This window comes from Amblyomma mixtum, chromosome 3 (assembly GCF_055824585.1).
Source record: "Amblyomma mixtum isolate Tamu chromosome 3, ASM5582458v1, whole genome shotgun sequence".
Lineage (NCBI taxonomy): Eukaryota > Metazoa > Arthropoda > Arachnida > Ixodida > Ixodidae > Amblyomma > Amblyomma mixtum.
This window is the reverse complement of record NC_143014.1, coordinates 311,248,938-311,262,610: the sequence shown is the minus strand read 5'-3', so window position 1 is coordinate 311,262,610 and position 13,673 is coordinate 311,248,938. Positions and strand designations below refer to the sequence as shown.

The 13,673-nt window shown below is 47.3% G+C and overlaps 1 long non-coding RNA gene across 1 annotated transcript; it reads right to left on the bottom strand.

Annotated features, from left to right (window-relative positions):
• Positions 1–632: 632 nt before the first annotated feature.
• On the bottom strand, positions 633–11,114 carry LOC149355602 (uncharacterized). The gene is made up of 3 exons (XR_016291544.1): positions 10,894–11,114; positions 5,492–5,778; positions 633–4,910 (listed from the first exon to the last, which is right to left on the bottom strand). It is a non-coding gene; the product is annotated as an uncharacterized LOC149355602 (long non-coding RNA).
• Between the last annotated feature and the right edge of the window lie 2,559 nt (positions 11,115–13,673).

The following is a 13,673-nucleotide window of genomic DNA, read 5'->3' as shown; positions in this document are numbered from 1 at the left end:
TGCACCAACTAGCCCGATCCGCTACCCTTCTGAACTTCATTTCTAGTTCAACGGGCCCTTTCTTCAATGTTTTGTGTTCCCCAAGTGCGACAGTAGCGCTCGTCCCTGTCTGTTCCCTCTGCGTCCATGTTGTTTTAGCGCTTCGAAAAATGTCAAAACTGCACCAACTAGCCCGATCCGCTACCCTTCTGAACTTCATTTCTAGTTCAACGGGCCCTTTCGTCAATGTTTTGTGTTCCGTAAGTGCGACAGTAGCGCTCGTCCCTGTCTGTTCCCTCCGCGTACATGTTGTTTTAGCGCCTCGAAAAATGTCAGAAGGCTGAGAATTTGGGAATGAATAAAGGCGCATGTATTGAATGCACGGGTTTCACAAATAAAATTTAAAAAAAGAAAATAAAAAAGAAAAGTTAGAAAAGAGACAAATATAAAAAATAAAATAAAATAAATAAAATATGAAAAACAAAAAAATAGAAAAGAACAATGCGCCAGGATACGCTTTCGCTTGCAGAACTTTAGAGAGCCTAAGTGCCCCCTGAATTTTTACCTTTGAGGCCAAGAGAAACGCTTGAAATTAAACTGAGGACAGCGCAGCGAACTATGAAGGAAAACGTTAGGGAAGAGAGCAGAGTGGATTAAGGAACAATTTTTATTATTTATTTATTTTACAATTCTGCAGGCAGCGCCACTTCTCAGGCAGGAGCGGTTACAAGAGGAGTGTCTTTACTGAGCGCTCAAACATAGCGACATCAGCACATTCAACACAGCAGTCAGTTCTATTGTTCGATGGTGTATGGAATCAACAATTTTTCAAATAGCGTAAGTACGCGGGTAGGGGCCGTGCTTTTTTTTTTCGAAATATTGAGGGGGTGCGGCCCTAACCCGAAAGCGACATTTTTCATTTCAGCTTTCAAGCTGTATTCTAGTGAAACTGCTTTATTTTACATTACGCTCTGACGCTATATTTTGCGCAGAGTTCTATCTGTATATAGTGCCTACAGTGCTTCCTTCTGTGGAATGCTTTCCTGCATTTGTTTGTTGCGGCGAGGTCTTTCTTCCGACCAGACTACCGGTGCACGTTCTCGTCGTCGACCTGCCCGCTTTCCGCGTAGTTCGGCGTATGCGGGAACTCCAAGCTTGAAAGCTGCATCGTACGCAGATAAGCGTCTATGTATTTTCTATCGGAAACTGTCACCTGTGGCAGACTAGCAAAACGGATGGCTCAAGATGCAGGACAAATGAAAACGATGTCTAACTGCGCGGACGAAACTTGAAGACACTCGCATAGCACTCAGCAACACGGCGGTGCATGCTCTAAAGTGACAATAATGTTTGAAGCGGGCAGCTGTCATCATCTGGCAGCTCCTCGGGGAGCGCGAGCGCCCGCGCAAAGCAAGTGATATCACCCGGTTTTTTTTTTTCTGATTATCGGCTCCACGTTGGGGGGAGCAGCCATTAAACGGGTGCGGCCTTAGCCGCGTATATACGGTAGTTCGCTCCTGGCAAGATACGCGAGCACTGTTTTGGATTGGTGACGTGACGATCATTTCGGTGGAGGAAAGTAATAGTTACCTCTTTGTAAACCTGTTTTCGGAGGGTAGAGTAAGTATAGGAATTTTAATTTTGCTGTATCGCCTCGTGCTTGGAGTGGCTCTGGTCCAAGCTGTTTCAGCATGTTAGAAACCGATGACATAGGCCTGCAATCTGACAAGATAAACCTGGCAGCAAGTCGCTGGATCCGCTCCAGCCTGGTGACATCTTTGGAATAGCAGGGCTCCCACACCGCGTACCCGACGACCGGGGAAACGAAGGTGCGATAAGCCTTTAGCCTAACGTTGGAGGGGGCGCGTTTTAATTCTCTGCGGAGAAAGTATAACTTGTGGTAAGCATTTGTGCATAAGCTCTGAATGGGTAATTACCAATTAATTTGACTGCTGGTCAACAAACCCATATAATTAACTGACGTAGATCTGTCAAGTACGCGACCGTTGGTGCAATAATTGAAATTGAGGGGATTCGTTTTCGTTCATACGGTCGTGGAAACACGTTTAGTAAAGTTCGTTTGCAATCCTTTATGCTCGCGCTAGTCCTGAAGTTTACAAAGGTTTTCATTGGCAAGAATTGGCAGGACGCATTCTCAAGAAACGAGTAAATAACAGAGTCATCAGCAAAGAATTTCACATCTATGCAATCATTCACGGTTTTCTCAATCTCATTAACAGAAATAAGGAGTAGTAACGGGCCATGCACGGGACCTTGTGGTACTCTAGGCAAAACTCCTGATTTGTTTCATTCACTTCTTTCAATTTCTACAAACTGGTCGTGGTAATGCAGATATGCGGTTATCCAGTTAACGAGGGAGTCAAGGAGCCCTATTTTCTGTAGTCTTTCTATTACTAAGTTGTGTGGAACGTAGTCAAATGCCTTAGGCTGATCAAAAAAAAAACAGAGCCAATTTGAAGCTGTTTATTGATAGCGTAAACAATGTCAGGAACCAGTTGTATTATTGTGGAGGCATTTTTACGAAGCCCATGTTGGTAATCGGCAAAAACGAGAAATGGCGTTGTCGGAAATCTTCAGTTCATCAGAAATCAGGTTGTGACTAATAATACGCGCGGATAGGGAATCAGGGTTTGTGAAGGCTTTTTGAAATGTGCCTTTGAATACATCAGCGACTTCTTTAATATTAGTAGTCATTTTGCCATTTATTTTAAGTTAGTCGAAGGGACTTTTTTTGTCGGAGAAAAATTGCCAAAACTTGTTATGGGACTTGGAAATTTGGAAATGTGGAAATTTGGCAGCGTGTGCTCATAAAACTGCACTCGTACGTGTCTTAACCTCTGAGCCAAATCGCTTTTGAGAGTTGCGATCTCGGCTGTGTTTGTCGTGTGCGTCTCTCGCTTTCGCGCATATCGCCGCTACAGGTGTATAATTTCTCTAGTGATCTGTATCCTGGCACGGTTTAATTTTCTTCTTCCGATAGGGCCGAGCTTGTCTATGCATCTCATTGACAGGAACTTAAACCATTAAAAATGAGTGGCACATCAATGTCATTCTCAAGTTCCTCCGGACGTAAGTGCAGACTATCTGTAGTCAGATACAACTTAAGTCTGCAGTAAAGCTCCGCCCACGTTGAAGAACTCCGCACTGAATTCCGCCATGATAAAAAAGTAGTCCGTTGTTAAAACTCTTCTTGTTACCTAAACAAGAAGTTAACCACCATACAGAATTATAAGCTCAAGAATTTTGATGCCTTTGGCTTGGTTAACACAGCCAAACATTAACAATCTGATTCCGTTTTCTGTTTTCATTGGTCAGCGGAGTAACACATGACCCCGCCGACCACGGTCCATGGCACCAACTGCTGTTTTTTTTTTTAAGTTGTATCCTACTATAGAACTGATTTGTCATCAGATAATAAAGAGACGAGAAAATTCCGGGCCACTGGGTTTGCTATTTCAGCTTTTACGCCTATACCGATGTGAATCAAACTGTGTTCTGAAATGCCATCCGTTGCTTCTATTCCACACTTGCAGCAAAGTTTATAAAAGTATATCGTCAAGGATAGATTCGGATGTGTACGTGACACATGTTAATGCTGAAATCATCTGAGTTACACCATGAAAAAAGGCAGACCTAAAAGTAGCCGCGCGCTATCGCCGTTTTGAGGTCCTGATGTGTTGACTTGGTTCTCGATTATGCAAGACAAGTTAGAATCTCCGGTCAAGGTTCATTTTCGTTTCGGGTCGATTATTTATAGAATGTGATTAGCTAAGGGTTGCGGTTAGGATGGTGGGTTCTTTGGGTGCCTCTATAAACGATGCCAGCAACACCAGAAAAACTTCGGTACTAATCTCACACCAAACGCTTTCGTATTCAAGAACATCATGGAGCCGAACACGCGACCTCATTTTTTGCTATTGGCGCGACACCGCCTCCTTGTCCAGTGTTGTCTCGCATAATTATTTTGTGTGATGGAGGAATAATTTCTGAGTTCGAAGTGCTTGACGAAAGCCATGTCTCAGTGACTGCCAATATAAAACGACTATGCCAAAAGAGCACATCTTCCAAATGACTGAATTTGTTGACTAAACTCGCGTTTAGTAAGACAATCCGGAACGTGTCATTATGTCAACAAGGTGGCTTGGCTCAGTCAGCCTAATGTAGCTTTGCCAGTCTGGAGGTTGTTTCACCCCAAACGTAACCAACATCATCTAGACGCAGGCGATCATTGTCCAAAGTGACTTTTCGACCTTCACTTTCTAACGGCTTCCCGTGCCGCCATGGTCTCGATCGTATACTGAACGTTGTTTTGCTCTAATCGTCGTTGCTAGAAGTTCCTGATTCTTTCAGCTTTGAGCAGTTTTGCCGGACATCAATTTCTTCGTTATAATAACAAAGTTTATCACTGGTCTTAGCCTGTACTTTCTGTTTTTATTCCTTATTCTGTGCACTCTGTGAACTGTCTTAATTGATAGTTCCAATTTTTTGAGGGAGACATCTTTTAGGACCTTCTGTTTTATGCGGATGGGGTTTTCATATGGATCGTCTGTCAGACTAAAAATTACAGGGTTCCGACGGCGGCTTCTGTCCTCGAGATCAGTGAGCTTCTTTTGCTCAACGTTCGCAAGATCTTCGAGCGAAGAAACTTCTACTTTCAGTTGCACTATACTTCGGTGCGTTCCTATCAAACTTTCAGTGTTTCATTCAACTCGAAGAACCTACTGTTCGTTGTTTTCGAAAACCCTGATTGCGAAGCATAAACTTTATCAGTTGAAGCCTGCAAGGCTGACCTCATGACTTTCAATACTGTTTTGATCTCATCCTCAAACGGACCAGGGTTGCGTTCAATGCCACCTGCGAGCAAAAGCAGCGGAACAGTGTGCTCGATGATAGCAAGACACTTAATGTACCTGTTGTCCTTCGTACAAAAGCTAGCGCAAAACACGACACACACAAGAAAGGTAGACAGGACAACGCGCTACTGACAACTGATCCTTTATTGGAAAGAAACACGTAATATATAGGCACACCGTCAACCCACCTATCAGCTGCAGCAAACGTCACAATGATGTAAAGGGTCATAAAAGCGATAAAAGACACAAAGACTGAAAACACGACGTAGCTAAAAAACGATAAAAAATGACGAAAGAACATTAAAAGCATGACACGTGGTGTATAAGGCCAAAGAAACATGAAACGTGTCATGCTTTTAATGTTCTTTCGTCATTTTTTATCGTTTTTTAGCTACGTCGTGTTTTCAGTCTTTGTGTCTTTTATCGCTTTTATGACCCTTTACATCATTGTGACGTTTGCTGCAGCTGATAGGTGGGTTGACGGTGTGCCTATATATTACGTGTTTCTTTCCAATAAAGGTTCAGTTGTCAGTAGCGCGTTGTCCTGTCTACCTTTCTTGTGTGTGTCGTGTTTTGCGCTAGCTTTTGTACGAAGAAAAATGCACCAACTAGCCCAGCAACAAGTGTTACTTGAGTACCTGTTGTCATTGTGTGAACAGCACAATACGTTTTCGCACCAACTTGTACAAGAAGAACGAAGTGATTCATTCATGTGCCCGTGGCGGTCTCGTCGTGCTCTCTGAAGGCGTTCAGGTTGAGGGTGGTTTTATAACCCGACTAGCGGCGGCGCTCTCTCTGGCGTCTTGCTGATAGGCTGCGTCAATGGACCTGGTCTTGCATAGGCAGCCGTATGTTCTTGTAGTGTGATGAAACTGCATGTGGCAGTATCCGATGGTGCGCAAGCGCTCAAAGTCGGCAGCGTGACCTGTACAAGAAGAACAGAGGGATGTATTGGGACTACCATGGCGGTCCCACCGCGCCCTTTTCTTTTTGATTAAGTCTGAACAAATTTCGATCAAGTTAGATCAAGAGAGGAAATGAGAACGGGCAGGGCATGTAACGCAGAGAGCAGGTAATCTATGGTCTCTTGGGGTAACTGAGTGGATTCATAGAGAAGGGGAACGTAGCAGGGAGCGGCATAGAGTCAGGTATTAGGAAGCTTATGGGTACAGGGCGGCTGCAGCTTGCACAGGACAGGGTTAATGGAAGCATTCAGCGAGAGAGGTCGTTGTCTAGGACTGGACGCTGTTGAGCTGACGACGACAGTGACCCCCTCAGCCCCCCCCCCCCCCCCCCCCCGAACTGTGATCTCAAGATAATACTGTAAGCACAACATGCGACCTTCGTCTTCATCTGTACATATCTATCATCATCGCTCTTCTTTTTCGAGGGGTTGGTCGCCATATTTGCGGGTGCCATTAAAGCTCGATCCATCCTGCGCTCTGTTTCCCGTCTCACAATACATATATTTAGTTAATTACGTGTCGTAACGTGCTAATTGCGACAAAAAAAACGCGAGTAAAACTGTTTTGGTACAGCATTTATTTAGCTGCTTCTTTTTTTTTTCAAACAACAATTCGACTTCTGAAGCGCTTGCCTTCAACTGTAGTGACGAGTTTTATTGCTCTCTGAGGGTCGTGGCGTCACTATAGTAATATGGCTTTTTCCATCGTCTCTGCAGAATGAGACAGACAGCCATGTGTTGCGCGTGCGAATATGCTGGCTATCCTCGCGAGCCATATCTTTTTAGCTCAACGTGCAGTCACGATTAAGGGATTCCTTTCTTATGTAGATGCACCTATACTCGCATGTGCTGTCTGTTTGAGATGGTAATCCCGCGATATAAAGTGCTCTCAAAGTTTGGAGCTTGCAGGCGCATAAAGAATTTTGTTTCATTATGAAATCTATACTGTTCCCAGTAGAATTAGACCTATATTTACTTAACCGGAGTTCATTTATCTGCAGATCTTATTTTGGAGCGTAGTTTAAATTCAGCGGCCATGTCTTGCATCTTATAGGTGTGCACACTTATTTTTATTTGCGTGGAAAGCCTCCCCGCCCTTTTTTATTTTTGTGTTGCCTGAAGTCACTGCGGGTGTCAGATAAATGAGCAATAATGTGGCTTCAAAACTTACGCTACGTGCACAGATAGGCTGCTTCAGTTGGCTCCGTACAGTCGGGTAACCTGGAGAGTTAATGACAATAGGAAGCCCTGCTAAAAACCCATTCAATTTTGTTTTATTCAATACCAAATTCCTTTACTGGATTACTTCCGTTTACGAGCACGGATTTCCTTTTTACAGCGAAAGCTGTAATAGCTTTGCTCAAGCCATTTAGTAGAAGCAATTTAAGGGGCAGAACGACAGCCGTGTAACGCGTCAGGTGGACACTCATACCCCACAGCGCGATTGAGGTACCCACTGACCCATTGGGCCTGTTACGCGCCTTTCCTTTCCTAAAAATCGACCCTAATGTTTAGATTGCGAATAAGACAACACTGGGAACTAGACTCTTTCACCGGCCGCGGTAGCTCGGTGCTTAGGGCGCTCGACTACTGAGCCGGAATACCCAGGTTCAAACCCGGCCACCGCGGCCGCGTTTCGATGGAGGCGGAATGCAAAAGGCGCCCGTGTGCTGTGCGATGTCGGTGCACGTTAAAGATCGCCAGGTGGTCGAAATTATTCCGGAGACCTCCGCTACGGCACCTCATCCTTCCTTTCTTCTTTCACTCCCTCCTTTATCCCTCCCCTCACGGCCCGGTTGAGATGTCCACCGAGAAGTGAGACAATTACCGCGCTTGTCGCTTCCTCAAAAAATCGCTATTTGCTTCGTGCAAGTGGGCCCTGTAGTCCATGAAGTGTGCCGGGAAAGCGGTGTAATCTAAGACCGCAAATGGAAGAAGCCCGAGTGTGGACGTGAGCGTGTAGACGGGCCTGTAAGACGCCCAACCGAACAGTCGCCTCTGAAACCTCAAAATGGACCTGCCACTCTAGACCTCCCGGCCTGTAATGGCAATCAGCTTTCGCTTCTTAATGCGCTAAGCCGGTAAGCTTAGGTGTAAACATTTTTTCATCTCACGGCGAAATGCACGCGTCAAAAAAGATAAGTCCGCAGGCGATCATACGATGTGATGCGACAGATGTGCGTTAGCAGCATTGGTTGTACGTAATTAGCTTGTGCAACGATCGCCTCCCGGTTGCTTCCTTGAATTGCATTTTAACACCGCTTTTTCGTTCCAGTGCTGTATAGGCTTCTAGTTGGTGGAGGCGTCCAGAGGTTGGAGTGTATGAGTGGTGGGTAAGGCCTTCTGGATTGTGGCGGGGGTTTTGGTTGGTGGTGGGCGGAGGCCTTCTGGGGGGGTGGGGGGGTGGGATGGCGGAGGCGGCATCAACCACCACCAGATGGACAGATTTTGCGAAGATGGAGGTAATAAGGCTAACACATTAAAAAATTACCTGAAGCAGCAGGGCCCTTAACCTGCAGCCCCAACAAGCTGTCCAGTATGCAACTCTAAAGATGATAGTCGTGTGCTTCAGAAAGACCAAGAAAAACAGCTAGTGTGGACAGATCATTAGCACGCTGCCAGTACATCGACGTGCTTGTGATCTTTACAGGTCCAAGACGCCACCTTCAGCACTCAGACTCGGAAAAAATCCAGTCATGCATGCGAGAGTGCAGCACTGAAATCAGCGGCTCAGCAGCATCGGTGTCGTGTGGCTCAAATTACGGTTTATAGCTTATGGGGTTTAACGTCCCAAAGCGACTCAGGCTATGAGAGACGCCGTAGTGGAGGGCTCCGGAAATTTCGAGCACCTGGGGTTCTTTTACGTGCACTGACATCGCACAGTGCACGGGCCTCTGGAATTTCGCCTCCATCGAAATAAGGCCGCCGCGGCCGGAATCGAACCCGCGTCTTTCGGTTCAGCAGCCAAGCACCATAACCACTGAGCCACCGCGGTGGCTGTGTAGCACAAATTAATTAGCCGCACCTAGCTTTTATGGCAGTAAAATGTAACTGATCCCAAGGACGCGGGATCGAATGCCGACCCCATTTCGATAGAGGCGAAATGCCGAAGCACGGTTGGTCGTGCTGTGCAGTGCCAACGCACGTTGGATAACACCAAGTGGTCGGAATTTATCCAGATCCCTGCACAACGGCGTCCTTCATACCGTATATTTCACTTCGGAACATTAAACCCCTTATACCACACAACGATGTAGAAAGACCTTTCTTGCGCAGTTGAAAAGAGGCCAAGGAAAGCATATTTTTTTCTCTCGCCGTGAGGAGTAGAATCTATAAATGGGGATCTTTTTTTTTCAGAATTCGAGGCTAGAAATCGAGCACTATTAAATTTCGAGTTCAAATCCAAGTGGACATCAGATTACTCAACACAGATTTTCATATAGCGATTTTTTGAATATCTTTCCAGCAAAAAGTTGATATTAGCGCACGTAAGTATTCGCAACATAAAATTGTCAATTTCCGCTCAATTCATTTATCAACTATCTAGAAATGGCATCTGGTACCAAGGATGTGTTCTCCACGTCAGGCATTTTTCTTCTATACAGCGTCAGCTGTTAAAGCCAAGGTTCCCGGCCTCCGCGTAGTAGTCGTAGCATCGTTGTCAACATCCAGCGTCCGCGGTCACGTGGCCACTCTCTGCGCGCTAGCGCCAACTTCGTCGTCATGGGGTCGGTCGGGGCGCACGGTCGCAACCAGATGGCGCCAAACGCTTTGAAACGCCGGTCGAGAACACATCCTGAAAGCGCGGCACCCTGCGCGCCTGCGCCAGCAGCAGCAGTTACAATAAAGCCTAAGCACCAACATTACAGTACATCAATAACTTTGCGGGAGGGCCACGAATGCATCCGAGGAGGGGCATCGGCCTCTAAACGCTGCCACGTATGCGGGAGGCCATGCAGAGCCACAAATGTGCGGCGGGACGAAAAGATGGCGAAAGCTATATCGGGAACCTGCCCGCAAACGCGCTGCTTGACAGAAAGCTCATAACTACGTTCCCCATACATTTCTTACCACATAGAGCACTCGCTGTAACCCACCCAAAAGAGAAACACAATCGTCACAAACTCACGCGTGGCAGCAGCATTGGACGGAAATGCTAAAATTGCAAGAACACAAGGTGAACCATCTTTAGCGCTCATCACATGCGGTAGTGCACATGCATAATCACCTTTTGAACTTTATTTAGAGCGCAAGCCCTACTTCATGACCAAAGCTGCAAAGGCCGTTTCAGCGCTGAAGCCTCACCTTGAATTTACATTGTGAGCCTAACTAAATGAAGCAATATTGCGGCAACTGAGTTTCAAACCTGCGGCGGCGTGAACAGATTAGCTGCGCTAGCCTGTGCACGAGTGCACTATATGCTAACGCCGCAGCCGATCATGACTAGGTGTTAAAGTGCAATACACTCTCGCACTTTGCACTGCACGCCGTCGTCTTCATAAACTATTACTACTATCGAACTAATATCGTCGCCAGACATGCCGACCCGCCCATCAACGCAAAACCATGAGCCAACCAGGCTAAACACATGCTTTCGCAGGTCTACTCGGTTTAACATGAGTCAATACCCTATACCACTTATTTACCACTGCATTTATTTCGCCACCCGCATTGCTGACCTCGAGTATAGCATGGGCACGTCTCTTCTAGATCTGCCTGTCTTTCAAACTGCGAAAACATTGCGCATCCCTGCCGCGATTTGAAACGCCCAAAAAGCCTTGGAAAAGGACGTTCTTAACGTGAGCAGCACTGGATACGATGATGCCAAGGAAACGTCGCGGAAGGCGTACTTTACAAACTCATCCGCAGATTAAACCATGCCGTGCGTAACAAAGGCTAAAAAAGGATTTAAAATCATCATCAGCTGACTGAAAACGCCGCTGCAAAAGAAAATAGATGATATCGCTCGTTTCCTAGCACCACAGACACAATCAACGGTAAGTTCACGCGACATAATTTGCTGTGCTCGACGCCACGAGGAAAACACGGCTGAAGCGCTTTTCTGCGTAGGCTCACAATGAAACCGCCGCGTGTTCACCGCACCGATGGGGTCCCACCGGGCATTTCACGGCTCATCCGACGGTGGATGAACTGCACCCCGCGCTGGTGTCTCAGGAGCCGCGGTTCTGGAGACATCAACTCGCCGCGCCAGAAGCTGTGCGGGGAAACGGGGCGCACGTGCGCGATATTGCGAGGTCACGAGAGCGAGCCAGCGAGCGCCCTCCTCAGCACCTGCCGCCGCCGCCGGCAGACGGGGCGGTGCGCGACCTTCGCGGCGGAGAAACACTTGCGAAATATGCCACCCGGGTTTCTCGGACGAAACTGTTGCACCAGACAACCCAAGTTGAGTGATTTCAAAACCGTTGTCAAGCGTGCTTTCCTTCCTACGAGTGAAAAAAAAAAAAAGTTGGTTGCTAAGTGCTAGCAAGATGTCTAGTCGACAGAGCTAGCCTTCAGTACGTTTGGTGTTCGGCTTCAGCTCTTGCACTTTATCTGCTTCTCGAGGCGGCATAATTCGAATGATGCCCTCCGTGCTCTGATGTCATAATTTGCATTGATGGAGAGCCATAATTAACCGTTTTAACTCCATTCTTACAACTTAAGGTCGACCCCAGGAAATATACAGATGGAAAGTCCCCCGGTTGACAAGTTAAACAGTTCTCTGAGGAGGGGTGCCTAAAGGATAAGGATCGATGCGTCGCGTTATATTGCTCGATGAGCTTAACCAGCTCGAGGCGAGGCTTGTTTGGCGGCCAAAAAAAATGTACAATGAATGCTCGGGAGAGCTGTGCGACCACTTTTTCGTTCGCGCACTTCTCGTGCAGCTGAAGGGGTCTTCTCTGGGTACGGTGGATGACACAACCGACGATTTTACGGGCGCAGTGTGCCGACCTTCACATCAGGGGTGCAATAGTGTGTGACAGCCGACAAATTTCGGAATGGCACATAACATATAGACAGCCATGGTTTGTAATAGCAAGGCGCGTGGATTTAGCTCATCCAACTGATTTGTACGTCTGAACATTTACATTTAAGCATTTAAATTTTTAACATTTAAACATTTAAACAGTGGAGAAAACTGCGGTACACAGCACCATATACAAACGGCACCATTTGCGTGGCGTTTCGCAAGCTGATCGCAACATGTTTTTTGACAGCGCGATGATTGGTGAAGGCCCCCGACGCTACGCGCTGTAGTCGTGGTACAAAATGGCGCCAGCTAGTCGCTGAAAGCGGTGTCCAGCACACACGCCCCGCGGGCCAAGCACCCCGGGGGCTTGTTGATGTGCGTTTCAAGGAAGGCTTGCCAGGGGAGAAGTTTCCACTAGCGGCTTTATTCGTACAAAGAAACAAACTATCAACCATGCTTGTGCATGTCTTCACGCGAAGCTCATCGTGAAGCGTTAGCAGCTGGGCTTGTTGGTTCGTCATTTTCAACACGCTGCGGCGCAGCAAAAAGACGAGGGACACAGCAAAGGAAGACAACTAAAGCACTAATTTTTTAAAAAAAAAGGAAACATTTCGTAAAATCGGACGTGCAAGTGTGCCAGGCCACCACAACATACCACCGCATGACATCGCTTTTACTGGATAAAAATCTTGAAAAGGCGAGCTCCTACACCATCATCGTAATAATTTATTCTCTCTTAAGGGTCCTGGGATGGGCAATGCTTAAAAAGAGGGGGGGGGGGGGATGAGGGCTACCCACGGTCATAACAATGTAAGTAAAAAACAGACAAAAAGGCATGTAAACTTCATTATAGAGTTCCGTGACACCGCATGCAATGCACAACCAGATGCAAAAAAAGAAGCAAAGAACACCAGTGCGTTCTCATGTGCGCATGCGTCGAAAAGCATCGGAAAGCAAGGTGCTTTCGGAAAGGCCTACAGGTGGAGAGATGGCCTGATTGCTTTGCACCGTAAATCGGACCAGTGCGACTGTATACTTGGAAGAAATGTGCTTTCCTGGCCTCAAGCAAGAACATGCTAAGCGCGAATCAGTTGAGGCCAAAAACATGAATGAATTAGGAACCGCGTGTGTACTGTCTTTGTAGTGATGAACTTGATTTGGCTGCCAAATCAAGCGTCAAGGAAGTCGGCGGACCAGGGCCAGTTGAACCTTCGGTGCGGAGGACTCGAGGCAGGCAAGCCAAGAGAAAGGAATAATGGGACGGAGCGGGACAAAGAAGCCAATGGTAGCGGAGGAACAAGACTGGTCTAGACGGAAGTTGTAAAGGTAGAAGACGCGCCGCAGTGGTGAGGAGGACATCTGCACTTTTCGTGACTCGGGATTCGGTTGCAGAGAGGAAGGAATGTGGCGGCGGAAGGCTGGTAAGATCACCCAGAAGCTGCCTGTATAGTTGAGCGCGCACTTGGATGGACTGACCCCATTTTCTAGCTGGCTTTTCTGCATTGTCGAGGTTGTTGACGTGTGTCATGTGGTGGTACGCAGCGGCAGCCAGGTATGCCAGCACGTGCGCGTGCTTTTCGAAAATAAATCTGTAAGTCGGCGCTTGGTACAGAACTCATCGCGGACTTGGGTCCGGGCGGCAACACGCGAGGCAAACTGTCCCTCGTGTGCGCTGTCATTGCCTGCGCAAGTTGCGTCCCTCGCGGAAACCGTTTCGCAAGCAATTAAGTTGCGAAGAAGCGTTGCGGCAGGAAGTGCGTTCAATGGGAGCGAGCCGAGCAGTCTGCCGTGCGTCACGTGCGGCGCAGGGAGGCGAGGTGTTCCCTGCGCTAATTCCGGCTCGACCTCGTGTGACACCCGCCGCCGGGAAACGCTGCGGGTGAGA